The 24,188-nt window shown below is 34.2% G+C and overlaps 1 protein-coding gene across 1 annotated transcript in view; it reads right to left on the bottom strand.

Moving 5' to 3' along the window:
- Positions 1 to 7,506, bottom strand: part of LOC111417964 (DNA-binding protein D-ETS-3) — an 80,831-nt gene extending 73,325 nt beyond the window's left edge. Inside the window, exon 1 of the mRNA XM_023050398.2 lies at positions 7,146 to 7,506. The gene's annotated coding sequence lies outside the window, so the exon portion shown is untranslated. The remainder of the gene's footprint in view (positions 1 to 7,145) is intronic.
- Positions 7,507 to 24,188: the final 16,682 nt, after the last annotated feature.

Here is a 24,188-nt window from a genome sequence, read left to right as displayed (position 1 = left end):
CTAGAACTAGAATCATTCGTGTTTAGCTGTCTTGAGAGACGTGCGGCTAAACCCGAATGTTTCTAGTTCTAGGTCTAATGTTAGTTCTAGTGACAGTGCAAGTGTAAAACTAGAACCAACACTATACCTAGAACTAGAATCATTCCAATTTAGCCGTCTTAAGAGACGTACGGCTAAATCCGAATGTTTCTAGTTCTCGGTCTAGTGTTACTTCTAGTTTTGCCCTAGCACTACCACCAGAACTAACACAAGACCTAGAACTAGAATCATTCGTGTTTAGCTGTCTTGAGAGACGTGCGGCTAAACCCGAATGTTTCTAGTTCTAGGTCTAATGTTAGTTCTAGTGACAGTGCAAGTGTAAAACTAGAACCAACACTATACCTAGAACTAGAATCATTCCAATTTAGCCGTCTTAAGAGACGTACGGCTAAATCCGAATGTTTCTAGTTCTCGGTCTAGTGTTACTTCTAGTTTTGCCCTAGCACTACCACCAGAACTAACACAAGACCTAGAACTAGAATCATTCGTGTTTAGCTGTCTTGAGAGACGTGCGGCTAAACCCGAATGTTTCTAGTTCTAGGTCTAATGTTAGTTCTAGTGACAGTGCAAGTGTAAAACTAGAACCAACACTATACCTAGAACTAGAATCATTCCAATTTAGCCGTCTTAAGAGACGTACGGCTAAATCCGAATGTTTCTAGTTCTCGGTCTAGTGTTACTTCTAGTTTTGCCCTAGCACTACCACCAGAACTAACACAAGACCTAGAACTAGAATCATTCGTGTTTAGCTGTCTTGAGAGACGTGCGGCTAAACCCGAATGTTTCTAGTTCTAGGTCTAATGTTAGTTCTAGTGACAGTGCAAGTGTAAAACTAGAACCAACACTATACCTAGAACTAGAATCATTCCAATTTAGCCGTCTTAAGAGACGTACGGCTAAATCCGAATGTTTCTAGTTCTCGGTCTAGTGTTACTTCTAGTTTTGCCCTAGCACTACCACCAGAACTAACACAAGACCTAGAACTAGAATCATTCGTGTTTAGCTGTCTTGAGAGACGTGCGGCTAAACCCGAATGTTTCTAGTTCTAGGTCTAATGTTAGTTCTAGTGACAGTGCAAGTGTAAAACTAGAACCAACACTATACCTAGAACTAGAATCATTCCAATTTAGCCGTCTTAAGAGACGTACGGCTAAATCCGAATGTTTCTAGTTCTCGGTCTAGTGTTACTTCTAGTTTTGCCCTAGCACTACCACCAGAACTAACACAAGACCTAGAACTAGAATCATTCGTGTTTAGCTGTCTTGAGAGACGTGCGGCTAAACCCGAATGTTTCTAGTTCTAGGTCTAATGTTAGTTCTAGTGACAGTGCAAGTGTAAAACTAGAACCAACACTATACCTAGAACTAGAATCATTCCAATTTAGCCGTCTTAAGAGACGTACGGCTAAATCCGAATGTTTCTAGTTCTCGGCCTAGTGTTACTTCTAGTTTTGCCCTAGCACTACCACCAGAACTAACACAAGACCTAGAACTAGAATTATTCGTGTTTAGCTGTCTTGAGAGACGTGCGGCTAAACCCGAATGTTTTTAGTTCTACGTCTACTGTTAGTTCTAGTTTTAATTATTATTCAGCATTATATTGTGGTATATTTTTATTGAGCAAAAAGTAGAACTAACACTAGATCTAGAACCAGAAACATTCGGGTTAAGCCGTGCGTATCGTAAGACGGCCGAAAACTCAAGGTCATCATAAGGACGTCACCTCTTCCAAGCAAAACTTTCCCTTTGCAAAACTACCCAATGCCTGTATTATTAAGTTATGTTGCATTTTATGTGGAACAATACAAGTGTATAGTAGTTTCGTAACTATGGTTATTGCATTTATATATTGCGAGTTATATGAAATTCCCGGTGTAAAGAATATAAGAGAATTAATAATGACATTAAATCACTAGTTAGGTAAACTAAGAACGACCATTAGGAAATATTCTTCAAAAGAATGGAAACTGATTTCTATATTCTGCAGAAACAAATTTTATTAACACCAGATACAGAGAAAGGGATACTTGCGTAAAATATTTAAAGGAACTTTACAAGAGGGAAGAGATCGAAATAGTGAACCGAATGCAAGAAAAATATTAACGAACGATGAGATTGTAATAGAGAAGAATTGCATAAAAATAGTACTCCAAAACACAAAGAGCAGAAGTGTAATGGAAAGTAAAGTATTTGTAGTTGGCGAATATTGCACAATAATTAATCAAGTCAATAAACTCAAAATACTTGTGCGAGGAGTGCGATATTCGCCAATTCAACAAATAAATTGTGATTGTTATATTGGTAATGAGAAGTAAGCTAAACTTAGACCTGTAATGTAGTCGTCGTAAGAATAAATAAAGAAAGTAAAGAAAAAAGTTATTTGAAATAAATTACACTCCAAACCCATAAAGAAATCATACAGAAATGAAAAGAAGAGTTTAAACATTACAGAAGCCCAGAGACGGAAACCTAGAGGGGGAGAGAACCTAATTCAAAGATTAACACTTTAATCAAAAAAAATCTCTCAACATTGGGTCCCAGATGAATGTCGTAGCTGAATAGATATAGTTCGTTTTTTTTCTATAATCCTTGTCAATGTAAATTTTTTAGGGTTTCTGTTGGAATTATCTAGGACCCTATAAATTTTATGTTATTTTCCTGATTTTTAGTAACATTTTCAGTAACTAAATAATTAAGGTTAAAATACAAATAAATTTTTAGGTAAATATGATTTTAACCAAGTACATATTTATTATAAAAACGTGCTACATAGTAATTAAATAGAACAAAACACCTTTTGTAGGTAAATAAATGGCAAATAAACACCCCATAACATTTTTATGCACCTTGTCTTTTTGAATAACGAAAGCACAAACGTCAGTGTGACATATTTATTTCAAAACATCATATAACAAAACTCCCTGTTAATTTTGCCAACTTTACAACAATTTGACAGATATTATAGAAAAAAAATGAACTATACCTATAAATAATGACATTCGGCAAAGCGTCTGTCTAAGCCCGATATTATTTAACATCGCAATGGATGAAATTATAAAACACAACTAAGAGGTATACAAACGAAGATAATATAAAATAGTAAATAGGGAAGTCAAAATCCTATGCTATGCAGACGATATAGTGTTATTAGCGGAGAATGAGGATAATCTCCAAAGATATGATAATATCAGCGGCAAAAACAAAATCTATGACTCTAATCTATAACCTCTAAGACACCTGTCAGAAGCAAGCTTATGCTCGATGATAACATCTAGATACAGGTATGAGCACATCGATCGCATGATAGAGGATAAATCACTTTCAGGACGATTAAGAATTGAAAGACCTAGAAAAATACGAAGCGACAACCTTCCAAATGACTAAATAAAGGCAAAGGTGTAAACAAAAACAGGTAATTATGTCTAACTACAAACCAAAGAAGAACTAGAAGAATTACAAATCAAGTATCAAGCCAGTAGCAGTAAGATAAAGGTAACCCAAATAATCTTTCGAAAAAACGTTGGAATACGCATGAAAAAAAATTTACATATACGAAAGGAGATGCCATTATAAACGTAAATAGAGATATTCCAGATCACTGTGTGTGTTTAGAAACTGTGAAAAACGTTATTTTTTCTTAAATAATTACATGGAAAATTTCGTAAGAGTACTGCATAACGTGGAATTTCAAAACCTGCAAAAAGCACAGAGTAAACATTAAAACTAACTTGAACGATAAAAGCAAATTAACAAGGTCTAAAACAAATAACCATGGAGGAAAAATTCTAGAATATTGGAGCCCACCTCCACTTATTTCGGAAGCAGTGAAAACATTTATAACGAGTGGGTTGAGAAACGACCAGTTTGGAGCAAAGATGTGAAAAATGAAACAGACAACTATTAGTTCATACAGAAGGAAGAAAGAAACAAGAAAAATAATCCAATGAAGATTAGTATCGAGATTAATCTTAACTGTGATGTACATATTATGTACAACAAAAATTGGAAAAAGAAGTGTTGTTGCATCATCGACGGTATGCTGCAACATATTGCCACAAGAAATAGAAAGAAATTTTATTACCAATGTTCAATCTCTATATAGTCTTCCTCTTCTGTTTAATCAATTTCTTGTTTGTATAGAAATAAAAGTGTCATGGCGCAGAACGGTTCAACATTGTCCGATCTCGCCGGTAAAACTTGCAAAAGATGCAATAAAATTGCTCTGACGGGTCTTAAGTGTATTAATTGCGGTGTAGTGTCGCATCATAGTTGCGTAAAACATTTAAAAACCGTTAAAATAATTAACGAAACAACAATAGCGTGTTGTGACGGTGTAATCGAACCGGTAAAAACTGACGAGGAACTTGAATTATCGTTCGGGAGTGCGGTGATGTGCATGAGGAAAATAACTTAAAGGACTTAACGCACCTAAAAGAACTTCTGAAACACAAAGATATTATAATAACTGATCTACGTGAATATATTGATTCACTTAAGAAACAGATATCTTTATTAAATATACTCGTAAATAACAAGACGCCGGCTAAGAAAAACCTGTCTCACATTGACAAACAACAACAGGGCGATAACCCCACAGATGTGAATGTGAAGGTGCCGTATGATTTAAAAAACAAAAAAACGTCAACAAAGATAGAATCCAACCTTTTGGGAAAGGATTCGATCCAAAGAAGTAAGAAAGGAGGAAAAAATAGTGAAGTGAGGGTAAATAGTTCTAAGAGCGCCAAAACTTCGGATAACGTGAAGAAGGCTTCCGCATCAGAATCCACAGCTTCAGCAACCAGTAATAATCACGGAAAAAAGAAGAATTTTAGTAAACCTAAGAATTCAGCACGCATCACTGGTACTGCCGAGGTAACAGACAACGAAATTATTAAGGCAGCAGAAAAAAAAGCCTGGCTCTATGTAGGAAAGCTAAGCAAGGAAACCACAGCAGAAAAATTACGACAATACCTCACGGCCCGAGTTCCACTTGAATCTGTTATAATTGACGAAATTCCGAAAGGCAACGGAAACGAAAGTCTGGCAAAGTCCTTTAAAGTAGGTTTTGACTTTCACCTACTTGACGATCTTACAAAACACGATCTCTGGCCGAAAGGTGTAGTAGTCAAACCCTTTCGTTTTTTTCGAGGGCAACGAAAGAACCAATAAACACTGGTTAGTAGTCATGAATATTAATACTCAATCATTAAATAATAAAATTGATGCGTTTGAAACAGTGCTAAATGAGCACAAAGTAGATGTAGCGTGTGTCACCGAGCACTGGTTACATGCAGAAAAGGTTATCGCCACAAATACTCATAAATGGGCTTCACTGTACTGTAGAACACACAAAAGAGGCGGGGGCGTGGGTATTCTGCTGAGAACCGGTATAAAATACAAGGAACTGAGGTATGTTAAAGACAAAAGTATTGAACAGCACATTGAGGCGTCAGCAGTTGAATTAACAGGCAGGAAGATGATAATCCTGTCCATCTATAGGTCTCCTAACGGCGACATAAATACCTATCTAAGTGCCTTAAACGAGATCCTAACTCACATTGATGAAAATTATCCAAACTATAAACTTATAGTATCAGGAGACTTCAATATCAATTTTCTGCATGAAAGTGTCAATAAAGCCGACCTATTAGAATTGATGAGCGAATTTGGACTGCAACAAACGTTTGACTCACCCTCTAGAGTGAATAGAAAAACTAGTAGTTGTATTGATAATATATTTTGTAACCTAAATAACAATTGTCTAAGAAACACCACGATGCAGCTTCACATCGGTGACCACTACGGACAAATACTGATGATAACCAACAAAGATCTAAAAAAGGAAAAAACACAGAAAATTAAAAAAAGAATTTATAACGATAAAAACACTCACTTTTTTAAAATCGCTCTTTCCACAGTGTTAAAAAATCGTGTTAAACATTTTTTGGTGTCTGAGGCCTTTTACTCGGTAGAAGAATTCCTAAGTAATGTCCACCGTATGACCGAACTGTATTAGTTAAGTTACTGTTTTAGATACTCATTGTTGAAGTATACATATATATTTTGTATGACGTCTGTCCAAAAACTTTTTTTTGACATATAAATAAACATTAAACATTAAACATATAGTCTTTTCTCAGTCTCCCTCCTCATTACCCAGTCTCCTTTTAGTCTTTCCAGTCTTTATTCAGCCTTGTTACCAATTTTTTCAGTCTCTCTACACTTTTGCCCCTAGTATTTTGCCCAGTACCTTTTTCTTTCCAATCTCTATTCATTTACTTTCTTCTTTTATCAGCCATTTTCTAATTTCCCTCCTTTCTGTCCAATATGTATTTTTTATTCCACTCTCTTTGGTGGTTCCCTTTTTGGTTTTTTAGTTGCTGTGACCAGTACATTCTTTCTTTTCCCAGTCCTGTTCAGTACTCTTTCCAATATCTGTTTAATTTTTTTTCTTCTATTACCAGTCACTTTTCAGTTTGCATCCCCTTTTTTTCAAGAAAAAACTATCTCTTCCTTCTGTTACCAGTCTCATTCTTATCTTTTCATTTTCTTTTCTATATATTTCTTGCGTTAGTGCTCTCTTCCCAGTTTTTCTCTTCTTTCTCCAATAAATTTATCTCTTTTTCCAAACATTTTTCACTGTTTTTCTTTTATTGTCAGTTTCCTTCTTGCAGTTTCTTTCAAATTTTCTGCTTCTTTGTGTAGTACATTTTTTGTGTTTGATCTTGAGGATTTCGTTGTCTGTTTAAGAGATACAAATTCTTGAACATCGCTCAAGTTTGTATCGCTATGGATCGAGGTCATGCACTGGTCGCTTAATCAAATTAAGTGTTTGTCTTAATCTGTCTTAAAATACTATAGAGACGTTGTGCTTTTTAAAATTGTCCAGTTTTTATACCTCTCACAACATCAACTCAAATAATTAGATATGATAAATTGATAAAATTAAGGAATACTTTATATAATTTTCTTATTAAAAATAACAGTACTTGTTACATGTTTAAATTTGGGCAATGATATTTACTTAAAATCATATTTTATTTTATATAAAACAAATTTTGAAAACTTCTAAATAAAAATACCTACTACAATAAAATATCCACATACCTGTTAGTTATTCTTCAATTAATCACTGTTTTTGATCATCAACACGTAATCTTTCAAAGATTCAGTACATTAAAAGTTCTATTCGCCATAATTAAAACAAACTCAACATAAATTAAGTGAGTGTTAAAGTCACAAAGTCCGAAAAAAATCGGGTTAAATTTCGAACTCATATACATCTAAATTAGGTATATTTGGATGAACTTTCATAACCGACGGTCACTGTTTTAGGATGGACAGCGCGTCGCGACGGGCCGGTATACGTGGCACGACGCGTCGGCCGGTAGCAGGGATACAGCGTCCCGCAGGAAGTAGGTAGTCTGACGGCGAGAAAAGTGGTGGAGGCGGCGGTTGCGACGACGACGTCGACCTCGTAGAGGTATAGGTCCTGCGGAACGGGCGGCGACGGCAGGAATGGCAGGAAGCAATATCGCAAGTGGCGGTTCCTCCGGGAGAGAGCGCGGGGGGCGGCGCCACACGGCGCGAGGGGGCGCGCGCGTCGAATCCCGACACTCGAAAATTCCCGGACCTCCGGTCGGAGGTAGGACGGCGGGACGCGGACGTGCGTGCAATTGATTCGGGCGACGCGATGCGACGCTCGCTCGGCAACAACCCCCTCGGTAACCCCGCGATGCTCCCGACGCCCACCCCGGGAAGGCGGCCGCGGACGCCCTAATGATGGCGGTCGCGAATAATCCCCCACACCGGGATTTACCGGAAACTAAAACCAGAATCTAACTAACATGTCAAATATACAAACATTATTTTCTCTTTTCATTATTTTATTTTTCATATATATTTTTATTTTTGTTGACATAAAATTACTACTAATTTCCATTTATTATTACTAATATAACGCTTTTAATAATTAATATGTTAAACAATCTCTATCTTTTTTACAAATTAAAGGTGAATGGTACAGTTCCATATCATCACTTAGTATTGCGCAGTATTAGCAAGAAAGTGTTAACTTAAGAAAAACCGCACCTCACTCAAAACGGCAAAACCCGAATGATTCTAGTTGTAGGTCTTGTGTTAGTTCTGGTGATAGTACTAGTGCAAAACTAGAACTAACACTAGACCTAGAACTAGAAATATTAGGGTTTAAACCCAATACTTTCTAGTTCTAGGTCTAGTGTTAGTTCTAGTGAAAATGCTAGCGTTCTAGTTTTAGTTTAATTAACAACGGCCGTGCAAGCCTTCATACTTATGTTTCTTCATAATTACTTATGAAGCATTATAATAATTTTATTTTTAATTATAGATTCAAGATAGTACAAGACAAGCAGCAGAATATATCAGTAAAGTAGCTCAAATTAATGTTAAACTGAAAAAGTTAGTTAATAATTTATTAATTGCGCTTAAAAATATTAATTAATTATTTGATTAGGTTTGATGCTGCAGCTGACGCAATACCCAACCCAACCCAACCCAACCCGAATTTTTCTAGTGATAGTGGTAGTGTAAAACTAGAACTAACACTAGACCTAGAACTAGAAAGTATCGGATTTAGCCGTGCGTTTAAAGACCAACCCAACCCAAATGTTTCTAGTTTTAGATCTAGTGTTAGTTTTTAATTCAATACAAATATGCAATATAGAACTCACTAGAACTAACATTAGACCTAGAATTAGATACATTCAGACATGTTGCATTTTATGTGGGCCGCACGTCTCTCAACACGGCTAAACCCGAATGATGCTAATTCTAGATCTTTTGTTACTTCTAGTGATAGGGCTAGTGTAAAACTAGAACTAACACTGGACCAAGAACTAGTAACATTCGGATTTAAGTCATGTCACTTATAACTAGTTTTAAGTCATGTGTTAGTTCTAGTGATAGTACTAGTGCAATAGTAGAACTAACACTAGACTGTTACAGTTGGAGTTGATTTTGATTTTTTTTTTTGATGGTTTTTAAATGATTTTCAAAGCGCAATGATATTGGTTTATTTTATTGCTCGATGCAAAATTGAAAAATTGTATTTTATTTTTGTTTGAAAACATGTGGCGTGACGTCGAACTCGGAGAAAACCAGTTTGCGCGTGGACGATTGGTGATTTTTCTGAAAAGAGGAGTTGAACGAAAGGTTTTGGGGAAGACGTTAAAAAAACTTATTACTTACCTTACAAAAAGGGAATTTATTGAGCGATTATTTTATCGCAGTGTAGTGTGGTGTGTTTTTGCGTATTTTTGGTAAACATCATCACTATTCGCTTATGCGGAAATTATAACCTTTCGGAAAATATATGTGGAAACCGACCAACAACTAAGGTTTGTACACCATCTTGGCGTGAATTATCGATTTATCTGGAAACAAAAATTAATATAAATATATTTAACTGTATCTAGGTTTCAACTTATACTAGTTTTCAAGTTAGTACTAGTTTCAAATTTATAAAACTTCTGTTCTACTAATGTTCAAGTACTCACCGTACTTAATTAATCGGGAGCAGATTAATTGGAGATTTTCATAGCGTAGAATTTTGGTGAACCTTGGTAGAGATCTTCTACTTAACAAAAAAAAATAATAATAACATCCAAATAACAAGAAGATAAACCAGATAAGTAAATTTATTTTTTGATTTTAAAAGGTATTTTTCATTGTTTGGGAAGTTTGAAATTTCTCTCAAAAATTTCTGGCGCTCAACATTTAATAAATTTAATTCGTATTATATTTTTTTATTACATCACTGTTTTATTTACTCACACCCGTCTTCACTAAATTAGCCGTAAGCATCCGCTGTAGGGTTATATCTCACGTCTCTCAAGGCTGCTAAACCCGAATGATTCTAGTGATACTGGTAGTGTAAAACTAGAACTAATACTAGATCTAGAACTAAAAAGTATCGGATTTAGCCGTGCGTTTGAAGACCAACCCAACCCAAATGTTTCTAGTTTTAGGTGTAGTGTTAGTTTTTAATTCAATACAAATATGCAACATAGTAATATCTTATATATACAGGTGTCCCGTGAAGCGTACGGAGCGGCTGTATCTCAACAACGGCAAGGCCTAGAGGTTTGGGAAAAAAATCCTTATAAGCAAAGCGGGCAAGAGAAATAGCTGGAAATTATTTTGAAGTTCGTAATTCGACCGCTAGGGGGCGTACCTGCCATAGAGAAACATAAAATTCCCGCTATCTCAGAAAGTTAGACGATAAGCTATAACGTTGACAACATCATTTAGTAGCTTGGATAATACCGCATCGCTTTTGTTTTGCGATATTTCTCATATCTGTCATAATAAGGGAGGGGGAGGCCAATGCATTTTCAAATGTTTACATTTTAATATCTCCTGGACCATTCAACCGATTTGTTTGAAAGAGCATTTCATGCTCTTTTAAAAGATATTTTCAGTAAGACCGCTTGGTTTAAAACAAAAAAGCTAGAGGGCGTTATCTGCAGCGGTTACATATTTTAGTGTATTTTTGAAAAAAAGCTAAATGGAACGGTACTATTTACTTCACAGACCGTTAATCATCATAAAATTTGCTAAATATTAGTGAAAACCGCATATCGATATCTCCATCCATTCTCGAATTATAAAAGAAAATGTTAAAAATTCGTATATCTTAATCAGATCAAGTTACCTTAGGAAACAAATAAGAGAGAACAAAAATTTTATTATCTAGAACCTTCCTTCACACTTTATCCAAGCATAGAACTGCTTCAAAACTACTTTTGAGGCGTGTTGAAAAGCCAACGGATCAATGAAACATCAACAATGATAATAAAACAAAATAAACCAAAACACTTAGAATAACTTAAATTTTTGGCAAAAATAACTCACTAATGAGCGAAATGCCTTCCATAAACCTCGATGCATTTATTTAATCTAGTTTCGACGAAAAAAAAGCGCTGCTTAAGTCTCGGCCCTGGACAAGTTTTTACTGGTATTTAGTGTTTTGTCATATTTTTCCTGATTATTGGTTTTTCTTGAAAAGTCAGGTCGTTTAGTCTACCCAATAGATAAAGAGGTGAAAGCAATGTGGGTTTTGCTCGAACCAAGAATGCATATTATGCAAGTTTACATCAGCTTGTGGACAGATGCTCCATGCATCCATAGCATTTGTGATAAAAGGATTGGATTTGCCCAAATCATATTTAAAAGTCAATGGTAATAGTTCAATCTGTTATCATAATCGATATCTGTTAAGGCCTGATGTAACAACGTGATGGAGATATTATTCTCTTGAGAACTCTTGTGGACAATTGTTTTCGGAGTTCCCAGATTATGTGGGATCACATTGCGCACCAATATGATTTACGAATTCATAGAGATGTCTGAATGGGCTACACGTTGCCAGTTTTCCGTAATCGCTAAGTCAATCTTAAAAACACTTCTAGAGAAAAATTTCTTTCTTTGTCGTAATTGCATTGCACATTTTTGCCATGCAGTTGCATCGTATTCGAAACATTGAAAATAAATCATCATACGCTCCATCATACGCTTCTGCGTTAATAAATGACATGTTTACAGTTACCATGGTTATGTGATTTGTTTTTCTCGATGAGGTAACTGGATCGGATTGATGGCACTCGAGTTTTTAACATTTTCTTTTATAACTCGAGAACGGGTGGCAATATCACTAAAATTTTGCAAATTTTAAGGTGACTAAGGGTCTGTGAAGTAAATAGTATCGTTCCATTTAACTTTTCTTAAAAAATCACAAAAATATGTAATCGCTGCAGATAACGTCCTCTAGCTCATTTGTTTTAAAGCAGACGGTCTTACTGAAAATATCTTTAAAAAGAGTATAAAATGTTCTTTCAAACAACACCGAAAACATTCAAATCGTTTGAATGGTCTAGGAGATATTAAAATGTAAACATATGAAAATGCATTGGCCTCCCCCTCCCTTATTATGACAGATATGAGAAATATCGCAAAACAAAAGCGATGCGGTATTATCCAAGCTATTAAATGATGTTGTCAAAGTTATAGCTCATCGTCTAAGTTTCTGAGTTAGCGGGAACTTTATGTTTCTCAATGGCAGTTACGCCCCCTAGCGGTCGAATTACGAACTTCAACATAATTTCCAGCTATTTCTCTTAGTCACTTTACTTATAAGGATTTTTTTCCCAAACCTCTAGGCCTTACCGTTCTAGAGATACAGCCGCTCCGTACGCTTAACGGGACACCCTCTATATATAGTATACAGTAACAAACAAACACAAACATAGAAGAGAGAATTTTAGAATTTTCTTTGTTTTTGTTTTCGCTGGCATGTTGTAAAGAGAGAGAATTCATTTTTTAATTTACTTTTGTTTTTTATTATGAATTAATGTTATGTAACATGCGCATGTTGAATTTAAGTTCGTATCTCATTTAAGACTGGTGATTCTGATTTCCTCTTTTTCTTTAATACTTTATATATCTTTTACTTTCGAATTCCTAGCTGAACAAAAAGAATGAAAAAATCTGTTATGATGTACCCTCTGAATTCTATACCTGCGAAGTGCAACCCCTAAGTTTACGACGTTGTGCCTGAAGACGATTGTTGAAAAAATCGAAACGCACCGAATTCAATAAATTTTATTCTTCATCATAACCACCCTGCCTTTTAATTTTTCACGTTATGTGATGAACTTGGAGAAATCACTAGCCTTTTCATTCAAACATGTTGCATTTTATGTAGAACAAAATAAGTAGGTACGCCCCAAGGACAGTAGAATCTAACAGGACTGCTACATTCATTGTTGTGACAACCTGCCCGCAAACTACGTCATACCATTTGCCACGCCCAGCTCTATGCGTTTGCTGTGTATTTTTAGAGGTTATATCGTAGACGTATTCATATTATTTTTGAAGTTTTATTTTTTTAGACGTATTAATGTCTATCATGTAACCTCTAAATCTCAAAAAACACACAGCAAACGCATAGCACTCAATGACGGTTAACAGGGCGTGGCAAATAGTGTGACGTAGAGTGCGGGCAACCAACCCGTAGTGGGCTACAAAAATACAATGCCTGTAGCAGTCCTGTTAGATTCTACTGTCCTTGGGTACGTCCTGATTTCTATAGAAATATATTTTTGTTCAATCTTACCTTCGAAATTGTCAGTTTCTAGCTTGGATACGAGTGTTGAAAGTTGTTATTTGCATTCACTCTGCTGGCTTTCATAGCAACGAGTGAGTGAAAATTTTTTTCAACCACTGTTAGCTAAATACAAACTCAACAACTCTTTGTTTAAATGTAACGGATGTTAACTAAAAAACGGTGGACAGCACACGTGGAAAGTTAATTAAGTATTTCACTCTATAAAGTATTCATTTTAATCAATTTATTAATTTTATGCATAATGATGACAATTAACAGTTTGACACAAATAGTTATTTACATTTATCAATTAAGAGCATGACAATCAATGACAATGTCAAAAACTGTTGTCGTCGTCGACATGTCGACATGAAATTACTCAGGAATTATCGAATTTTAAGACGGGGTTTCTCTAAATAGTAGGATTGAACAAAACGCTATACAGCACACGTGGGAAACTTATATTTTCCACTAAATTGTATGTCTTTCAACACTCGTCTTCGGCTCGTGTGGAAATCTGACATACGCGTTAATGAAAAATCATAGTTTTCTCACTTATACTGTAATATACTATTGCATATTGCATTTTAAGTGAAATTCACTGTATATTTTTATTTTTATGAATAACACAATAATAATGTTGATATAATATTACTACTTATTAATAATATAAAGCTTTTTATAATTAATATGTTAAACAATCTCTATCTTTTTTACAAATTAAAGGTAAATCAACTTTAAAAAATCGTGCAGATGACCTTTATAGGAATTTAGAAATGATTTTTAGTGCAAATTAAACTTTAATGTATTCTGTTCAATTTGATATATGAACCGTTTCTAAGATTGCATAAACACATTAAGTAGACACATGTTGTGTCATTTAAGAAAGACAAATTTTAATATTGTATCTAACTCTAAAAAATCACCCATACCGTATTTATAGGAACTAAGAAACGGTTTATACATCAAATTAAATATATTAATATTTAATTTGATATAAAAATCATATTTTAGTCAACATTATTAAAACAACGCATATTAAACAAGAAATATTAATTTTTAATTCCAACTTTAATAAATTGTACAGATTGCATTTATAAGAATATAGAAATAGTTTATAGTGCAAATTAAACTTTAAAGTATCCTTTTTAATTTGATATAAAGTACTATTTCTAAGATCGCTTGGAACTTATAAAATATGTGTTGATTTGTGTAAAAAAGACAAATTTTGATATCATAATCAAATTTTAAAAATTCTCTCACACCCCATTTATAAAAACTAAGAAATGATTTATACATCAAATTAAAGTCATTAATTTCATTTCATCAACATTACTCAAGTAGATAGTATTAACGTAAAACAATAAAAATTGAAATACAGACATAACAAACAACATTATCCATTCTATTCAATTTCAACCCTTCTAATAAATTTTACACGTAACAGTTCTCCACTGTATATGCATATTGCACACTTAATACAAGAGGATGTCATCCTTCTACCGTAACAAACCCTACACATAAATACACAACATTCCCCAGCAGCAGCAAGAACCGAATATTCCAGACGGCGGATTTTGATTTGCAACATTCAAGCCCAGCCTTCTCTTCCACCTTCTCTGTTACTTCTCTCATGGAAAAGCACCCATGCATCCGATCGGAGGTCAGAGGGTACTTTGATGCATCGCTTCCTTCGGCCCTTGTCCTCCGGGTACTCGCCTCGAGGAAATTGGCGTCGCGAACCGAAAACGGACGTTGGTCTGTAAATCTACGCGCCGTCGACGTCGCACGTCCGTCCTTTGGCCCGTCGAAGGCCGTATTTATTCCAACCAAACGTCTTCCTCCTCTTCTGTGTATGTATGTATATAGAACAAGCAAGCTGTTTGTCTTACGCCGTCGTGACAATAGGGTTTTAGTTAAGGCGAATCTTCTAATTTATTATCATACACTATCAACCAAAAAAATAAAATATTCTAACACGAGACACTATCTTAATTTATTTAAAAGATATTAATATACACGCGATATACTAATTTATCGATTAAATTCGTCACCATATTAACAAAACCACCCCATCCGGCATAATTGTTGTTTTTTCCTCTTGTTTGTTCGGTGGAAGTATAAATGATGGAATGGTCGAGTTTCCGACGTCCGTTGGTGTCGTAATCTGAATCGGGCTGTTAATAAACACACGGTATTAATAACTGGTTAAAGGACGTCGGCACGCGACGCGCAATTAAATCGAAAGTGGTCATAGTAAGCGAAACCTTTGATACTACGCGTAAAAAGCCGCGTGCGTGCAAACGTAATGAAAATGAACACGCTAATTGCTCTCAACAGGTGCTCTTGGCCGCTGTCCGAGCTCGTCGTTGTTAACCATTGAGCTTTCCGTGAGATAAAGGATCTGTACCCGAAGGAAACGACCGTGATTTTGTTGATTGTTAACATTTCCTTATTTCACGCTATGAGAACGGTTAATTTATTTTAGAAAATAACTAGTTTTATTTTTATTCTTTTGTTCTCTGCAAATTAGAAAGCAGAAATTAGTGAAACTTAAACGTGCGTGAATCTAGCAAACCAAGAGTCACATCTTATCTTGATGTCCACATTTCTAAATAGAAGACCAATCACATTATCTTTCGCGAAGGTAGTGGCTAGAAAAACTGTAACAAAAAGAAGTATAAATTTAAAAATTTAGCTTAAGAAAGTTTATATTATGGCTATGAAACCGAAAAGTGATAGCAAAATGAAGGCACAAAAATTGATATTGCCTTAGAGTATTCAAAAATGGTTGGACCAAAAATTATATAGTTACATAGTTAAATATAAAGCAAATAAACTGTGGAAAATCCAAAGTAATATTGACCAAGATTCTACAAAAAGCCCTTATTGAACAATTCCTGAAACATAGATCATAGACATTAATAAGAATAATTTAGTAGTAGTAACGGTCGTTACTGTTAGGAACTAAAGTATTTTATTGGGATACACGACCAACACGACAAAGGCTAGATAATTGAAAAGAGGCTTCCTTTTATCTTTACCGAGCTTTCGGAAATTTTATTTTTCCTTCTTCAGAGGTAACTACAATATTGAGGCAACAAAAGTTACAATAATAATCAAAAATGCATCAAATTAATGATCTTTAATTCGTCACCTTTAGTGAATTATGAGAAGTATAGTTTTAATAAGAGATGTCTAGTGCTCAATTTTTGCGACCTCATGTTTAGCTTTGGTTCAGTTCCATTATGCAATCCATTTTTGTAAGTTGTTGAGATGCATTTTTTGAGAATTTTTTTGAGAACATACATGGCAGGCATAAATTAATTAAACATGCAAAGTAAACTAAGAACTGACAGAAATTCCGTACAGAGATGGAATAATCCAAACTCGGTATGATCAACGAGGTCGTAAAGACACAGCAGATATCAGAGCAAGTGAGAATTTTGTGTAGATTGTGTTGTGAATTTCAGGAGCGTACTTCTTTCCATTTTACTATTAAAGTTTTAGCAACCTCTTCTATTTCTTCATTTAATTGTTCAAAATATTGATCTTTATTAGTTATTAGATAGTCCTTATTTACCGCATATAGGGTAAACGCACCAGTGTTTGACCTGTAAAGGATTTTTTAATGTCAGTGTTTGACCGAGCCATATTATTTTTGTAGAAGTTAGAAGTTATTCTTGTAGATCCCTCTGCCTTTACATAAAATGATCAAAATATGATCAAATACACATCTGATTCATTTAAAGTTACTTACCCTACATATAAAATATAACATCATGAAGTAATATTTTTTAAAAATTAAAAAGGAAACCAGTATTTCGCATTTAGTGTTTGACCACTTTGGTTACATTACTTGACCAATAATATCTAGTCTTTGACCTTAAAACCGTCAATGTTTGACCGACACTTAATAATTATATTAAGAATATTCATTTTCATTATTTTTTCATACTATTTTGTTCACAAAAAAATGTTTATATTTTTTGACTCTTTAAGAACATCTTTTAAAAATGGAGCAAATTTTGAGATTTCCAACTTGGTTTTTGAGACAGAAAACCCCTATCTGCTAAATGAAACAACCATTCAACTAGCAGTTTTTCTTTATCAGAATTTTAAAATGCTGGTGGGCCCATTTTCCTCTGCAGTGGTGTTTTTCCTTTTTCTTTATAAATAAGATTTTACTTTGGAACGTTAAACTTCTTGGCTGCTTTTTCATAAGAAGCCCCTACTTCTTACATCGAAAGTCTTTTAAAGATCTTCTTCACTATTTTTAATCTTAGGCTTCGTTGTCATATTGGTACTGAAGAAATGTTAACCTGATTCATATTTACTAAATTTTCCATATAGATTTTCGATTTTTTGATAATTTTTGACTCATTACTGCTTAAGTGCGGTCAATTACTTTTATTGTTATAAAAAAGGTTTAAAAAAATAGAAAAGAATCAAACATTTACACTTATATTTATATTACGTTTAAATATTTATAAAATTTAAAATCGGTTAAAACACTCAGTTTTGAGTGTTTGTGTCCTATAAATGACCAAAAGATGAACCAGTAATTGACCGCATATTTAAACTGATTGTATTTCACTTTTAAAGTATAAAAGTTTTGATCAAATACTAAACAACTTAAACGGGAAGATATAAGTTTTAAAAACAAGTATTACATATTTTTCCATTTTATTAATCAAATATAAATCCTTGTGAGATTATAAAACAACCAATTTGTCTAGTATTTGACCGTTTGGTCAAACACTAATTTTTAATTAAATTTAGAACTACCAGTCATTGACCGGCTTTATTTTAACAAACAATTAATTAAAGCGGTATTTTTTTAATATAACCAATAGAAAACATTATTAGATCACTGGTAAACAAAAAAAAAACATCATACATGCAAGTAGGGCTGAATAGTACTACCCTGTTTGGGCGAATTTCTAAACATAAAAATTACGCTTTTTAGCACGATGCGAATAGACCGGCAGTTAGCGCGAAATTAAACAACAAAAACTCAAGAACGGTATGGTCGTGGACTTTTTGTGTACTAGGGAGTGGAGAGGAGACTGGTGGCTATTTATGGATACATTTATATTTTTTTAGATATTCCTTGGATCCTTATTTTTTACATTTTTTTACAAAAACGGTCAAACACTGACCAACGATCAATTACTGGCGTTTTACCCTATAAATTTAAAAATTTAGCTTAAGAAAGTTTATATTATGGCTATGAAACCGAAAAGTGATAGCAAAATGAAGGCACAAGTATTGATATTGCCTTAGAGTATTCAAAAATGGTTGGGCCAAAAATAATAATATATGTTTTAATCACATGAGATTTATACATAAGTTGAATATAATGTAAATAAACTGTGGAAAATCCAAACTAATATTGGCCAAGATTGCACAAAAAGCCCTTATTGAACAGTTCCTCATACATAGGTCATAGACATTAATAAGAATGATTCTGGTAAGTTTGATAAACTATTAAAAAAGTACGTTTGGTAATTGGTAAGGTTGTATGCGGGAATAGTGGTCGGCAAGTATTAAGTGATTGACCCGAGGGGTGATTGAAACTGCAAAAAGAATGTGAGAACATAGATGGTAGGCATAAATTAATTAAAGATACAAAGTAAACCAAGAACTGACCCGTACAGAGATGGAAAAATCCAAACTCGGTATGATCCACGAGGTCGTGAAGACACAGCAGATATCAGAGCAAGCGAGAATTTTGTGTAGATTGTGTTGTGTACTTCAGGAGCGTACTTCTTTCCATTTTACTATTAAAGTTTCGTAAAACCATTACTTCTCATGATGTAGCAACCTCTTCTATTTCTTCATTTAATTGTTCAAAATATTGATCTTTATTCGTTATTAGATAGTTTTTATTTACCGCATATACTTCTGTTATGATTACTTTATATCTATCTGTTATTAGAACCACCCGTCATTTCATCGGTTCCCATGTTGTTACTAACTTCCCGAGTCTTCTGTATATAATAGTTGACACTTCTTGCGTCTTGTGTTTTCCATCCTTGTCACTTTCTACAAAATGATTTTATTTTTTATTTTTATTTATTTATTTATTTATTTATTTGTCTTTGTATCCAGTTTACAGAAAGAAATTATAGAGAAATTAATAGTAAACACTATGTATATAAGGTAAACAAAAACAAAAACTCCCGTAACACGCCATATAACTAATTTCTATTATGATCAGTACCAAGCAGCTGGCGCATGGGGGTAACCGCAAAAACTGAAAAAAATCAGTTTGCACGCGGCTTTCGAGAAAAAAAAAATAATAAAAATTCAAACATAAACATTATTCTTACTGTGAACAAAGATAACAAATTATACAACACTCAATTCAACATTGAAAGAACTAAACCATAATTAAAAAAATTCCATCTATCACGCCATCATTAAGGGGGGAAATTCATTTAGAACCGTCAAAAAACTCAAAATTTTTTTTTTCCATAAAAAGTTGCCTGAACATCTTAAGAATATGATAGCAAAATTTTAAAGCGAAATTCTTAGTACTTCCGTTAAAATAGCGTATTTTCCCGGTGCGCGTTCTTCGTGAAAATTATAAGTCTTCCCGGTTTTTATAACTCCGTATCGCTACTTCTGTGGGAATAAAACAACATTCGTATCATTTGATAGAGTTTTTTACCGTGTTCAGTGCTTTGGCTAATGTTGTTATTTGTTGCAAATGTAAAGATACCATACAATTTGAGGTAGATGGAATGAGAGGTCTTGGGTTCAAGCTCGTTTTGCTTTGTCATTGTGGCCGAAGAGACATAAATTCCGGACCGTTAATTCAAACTGGTTATGAAATAAATCGTAGAATTGTTTTTGTTATGCGTCTGCTGGGCATTGGGAGGCAAGGAATACATTTATTTTGCAATTTTATGGATATATGCGACGGTTTGAGTAATAGTGCATACAATAATATTGTTAAACATCAGCATTCAGCCACCAAATCGGTGTTCGAATATTTCAGCGGAAAAGCTGTTGAAGAAGAAAAGAAAGAAAATGAAAGGCAAGAAAGGTCAATCTTGAATTTAAAAGTATCTGGTGATGGTTCTTGGAAAAAGCGCGGATTCAAATCATTATACGGCGTAACATCGCTTATTGGGTACTATTCTGGTAAAGTTATCGATGTAGCTGTAAAAAGCAGTTATTGTCAAGCCTGTACATTTTATAAAAATAAAGAAAATACAGAAGAATATATTGACTGGTATGAAGAACATAAAGAAAATTGCATAAAAACTCACGAGGGTCTGCCGGTAAAATGGAAGTCGATGCAATTGTAGAGATGTTTTTGAGATCCGAAGAAAAGTTTGGTGTAAAATACGGCAACTATATAGGGGACGGAGATTCCAAAACGTTCAAAGCAATTTTAAAACAAAATCCATATGGCGACGATTTTCCAGTAATTAAAAATGAATGTAGTGGACATGTTGAAAAGAGGATTAGATCCCGACTACGAAACATAAAAAAAACATACAAGCTTGGCGGAAAAGGAAAATTGACAGATACTCTAATCAGAAAACTTACGACATACTACGGTCTTGCTATCCGTAGAAATATCAACAGTGCAGAGGACATGAAAAAAGCGATAATGGCTAGTTATTACCACATGTGCTCTACAGATGAACATCCAAATCACCAACATTGTCCGTCACGATCCGAGAGCTGGTGCAGGTGGCAAAAAGCTAAATCAAACGGGTCGGATTCCTTGATGAAGGATCCAGTGCCATTGCATCCAGATGTTCAGACACACATATATTCAATTTATGAAGATTTATCCAGAGAAAATTTATTAATAAGATGTTTGGGGGGCCACACTCAAAATGCCAATGAAAGTTTCAACTCTACTATTTGGCGATTGGCTCCAAAGCACCTGGATTCTGGCTTAAAAATAGTGGATATTTGTCCATATATTGTGGCTAGTTTATTTAATGAAGGACACAGTAGCATATTGGAAATAATGAGTAAATTAAATCTAATTATTGGGAGGCAAGCCAACATATACGCTGAACAAATGGACGAACATCCAATTACTCGGCAGGAACGATGTAACGAATCTGTGTTTAAAGAAGCTCGAAAAGCACAAAAAGACCAGTTGGCGATCGAAAGTGATTTTTATGAAGAAGCTGAAGGTCTGTTATACGGTCCGGGTATTGCAGACTAGCCAACAAGTTATTCGTGATTGAAAAAAATTTGTTTTTACGGCTTGAAACTTTAACGCGCTTTTTCTCAAATCAATGTATTTACACCTTATAAGCACGATAACTAATGAACTACTTGACCGATTTTCATTAAATTTGTTACACATATAAATAGTAATATCACCTTCTATTTGAACCTCTAAGTATACATAAGTTATGTTAAAAAATTACTTTTTATTAATTTATATATCAATATTTTCTTAAAAAGTTATAACATTATTTTAAAACACCTGTATTTTTTAAATGCTTAAATTTTTTAAACTTTTTTTTGGTTCACATAGAAGATATGAATGTTGGGAACAATTTAAATGCATTCGCAAGTAATTCTAACCACTGTAGCGAATGCTAGAATGTTTGAAACGGAACCGCTCACTCCGTAACGTTTCCCTATCTGATCACTATTTGCCGTTCGCTTATAAAAGTTTTAGAATATGTGAATACATATTTTTATAGTACAAAGCATCACTAAATAGTAGTGGGTATCAAAAAGGTTTTAAACTAATTTCAACTTCACGAAAAAATAACTTGAAAATGCGCTTATTTTAGCTCGTCTAAATGTACTTCCCCCCTTAAGTGATTTCACCCATCTTTTTGAAAAGTATTTCCACCTAGATTTCACCAACGTAAGGTTCTGTGCTGCTAGGTATTCCCTAAACTTATTATATATTTTAATGGAATGGTAAGAGTAATGTCTTTGACCTACAGTCTTATTTACGGGCGGTATAACAGCACGATTCTGGGATGCAATCCGAGTAGAGTAACCATGTGAGACAGTCGCCAATCGGTCCGGTGATTTTAGAATGTTATTCATAATTGCTAAGGTGTATAACTGTTTAATAGTAAATAAGTCACACTCAGCAAACAACAACGCAGATGGGAAAGTACGGGGCCTATGCATCATTATTTTTATAACACCTTTTTGAGACGTAATTAATTTCTGAAGGTAAGAATCAGTTGCAGAGCCCCATGCCAATATGCCATATTGCAGGATTGATTGTATAATTCCAAAATAAAATATCTTAATAGTTTTGAAATCGCATACATGACGTAATCTTTTGAACATGTAAGTACTACGCCGAATCTTGTCAACCATCCTTGCAATATGAGCATTCCATCTCAAATGATTGTCAATTAATACACCCAAATAAGTAGCAACTTGCACAGATGTAATCCTTTTACAATTGCAATCTACCACACAACAGTCATTTTCATGAATTGGAAGGCTAGAAAAGCTATTAGTGGTATCCTTTCTGATGGTAAATCTCATAAAATATGACTTGCTATCATTTAAAATAAGTTTACTGCTATTTAGCCAGTTATTTATTAATCTCAAATCTGCTATAGCTTTATCTTCAACATCTGCCCAAGAACGGCCTTCCACAAACAAAACGGCATCATCCGCATAAGAGATTAAGTCTCCATTGAGTGTTAATGAAAGCAAGTCATTTATATAGATTAAAAACAAAAGCGGACCCAAAACTGTTCCCTGTGGCACTCCAACATTCATCGATACCGAACTGCTGAGACTTTGACCAATCCTCACATATTGAGATCTCTCGTGCAGATAGTCCCACATTAATTTCAAAGGTGTACCTCTCACCCCATAAATATCGAGCTTACGCAACAAAAAACTGTGGTCAACCGTGTCAAAAGCTTTAGCTAGATCCAAAAAAACAGCTAGACAAGGCCTTGATTTCTCAAAACTATTTTTAACTTTTGTTGTAAGTTCCGCAATGGCACCACTTGTTGATTTACCCTCAGTGAAGCCATATTGATTCTTAGAAAGAATACTATTTTCATTAAAGAAATTTATCAAACGTACTTTTAATAATTTTTCAAAAATTTTTGCGAAATTATTTACTAAAGAAATAGGTCTATAATTACTTACACATTGAGGATCACCACCCTTAAACACAGGTACGACCACAGCCTTTTTAAAAGCTTCTGGAAAATAACCTAACACAAAACATCTATTAAATAAATTGGATAATGGAGATGCAATCAAATGAATAACCTTCTTAATAAGAATCATCGAAATATTATCGCACCCGGCCGAGTTGCTAATCTTTGATTTTTGAACAATATCCATAATTTCATACTGATTAGTAGGCGTTATAAAAAATGAATTCCCACAACGTTGAATACGTTTGAGATCCTGATCATCAGATGCATACAAATTTTTCAACAATTTTTCCGCAACGTCTCTAAAGTACATATTAAACTCACTCGCAGTACCCAATTCGTCATATATCTTAGTATCGTTATCAATCTTAATGCATGATATACCGTCTCGTAATTTATTTTTACCAGTTAATTCCTTGCCACACTTCCATAGCCGTCTGGTATCGTTTTTAGTTTACAAATTTTTCGAGTATAATAATCATACTTCAAACTGTTAATGATTTTTTTTAACATAGTATTATATTGCTTATATGCTGTTTTAATCTGGTTGTTTCTATCATCTAATCTGTACTGTTTATAATATATTTTGGATGATTTGTGCTGTAAATACAACTGTAGGATTGAGAGATATCCAATTTCGGTACTTCGATGGGTGTGTTGTCTACCTGGTACAGCAACATCCAACAGTAAATACCTCAACTCGAATTTATCCACTATAGAACGCAGTCTGTTTGACCTGATAATTATTACGACCGAACATTGGAGTTAATCTCTTGTTGCGACACTTTAGTTTTCTCCGGCATTGCCTAAACCCGTCACTTTTTTGCTCAAATGCAACAAGGTAAGGGGTCCTAGAAAATAAAAGAA

The sequence above is a fragment of the Onthophagus taurus genome, chromosome 1, assembly GCF_036711975.1.
Source record: "Onthophagus taurus isolate NC chromosome 1, IU_Otau_3.0, whole genome shotgun sequence".
In the NCBI taxonomy this organism is placed as follows: domain Eukaryota; kingdom Metazoa; phylum Arthropoda; class Insecta; order Coleoptera; family Scarabaeidae; genus Onthophagus; species Onthophagus taurus.
This window is presented reverse-complemented; position numbering and strand designations above follow the sequence as displayed.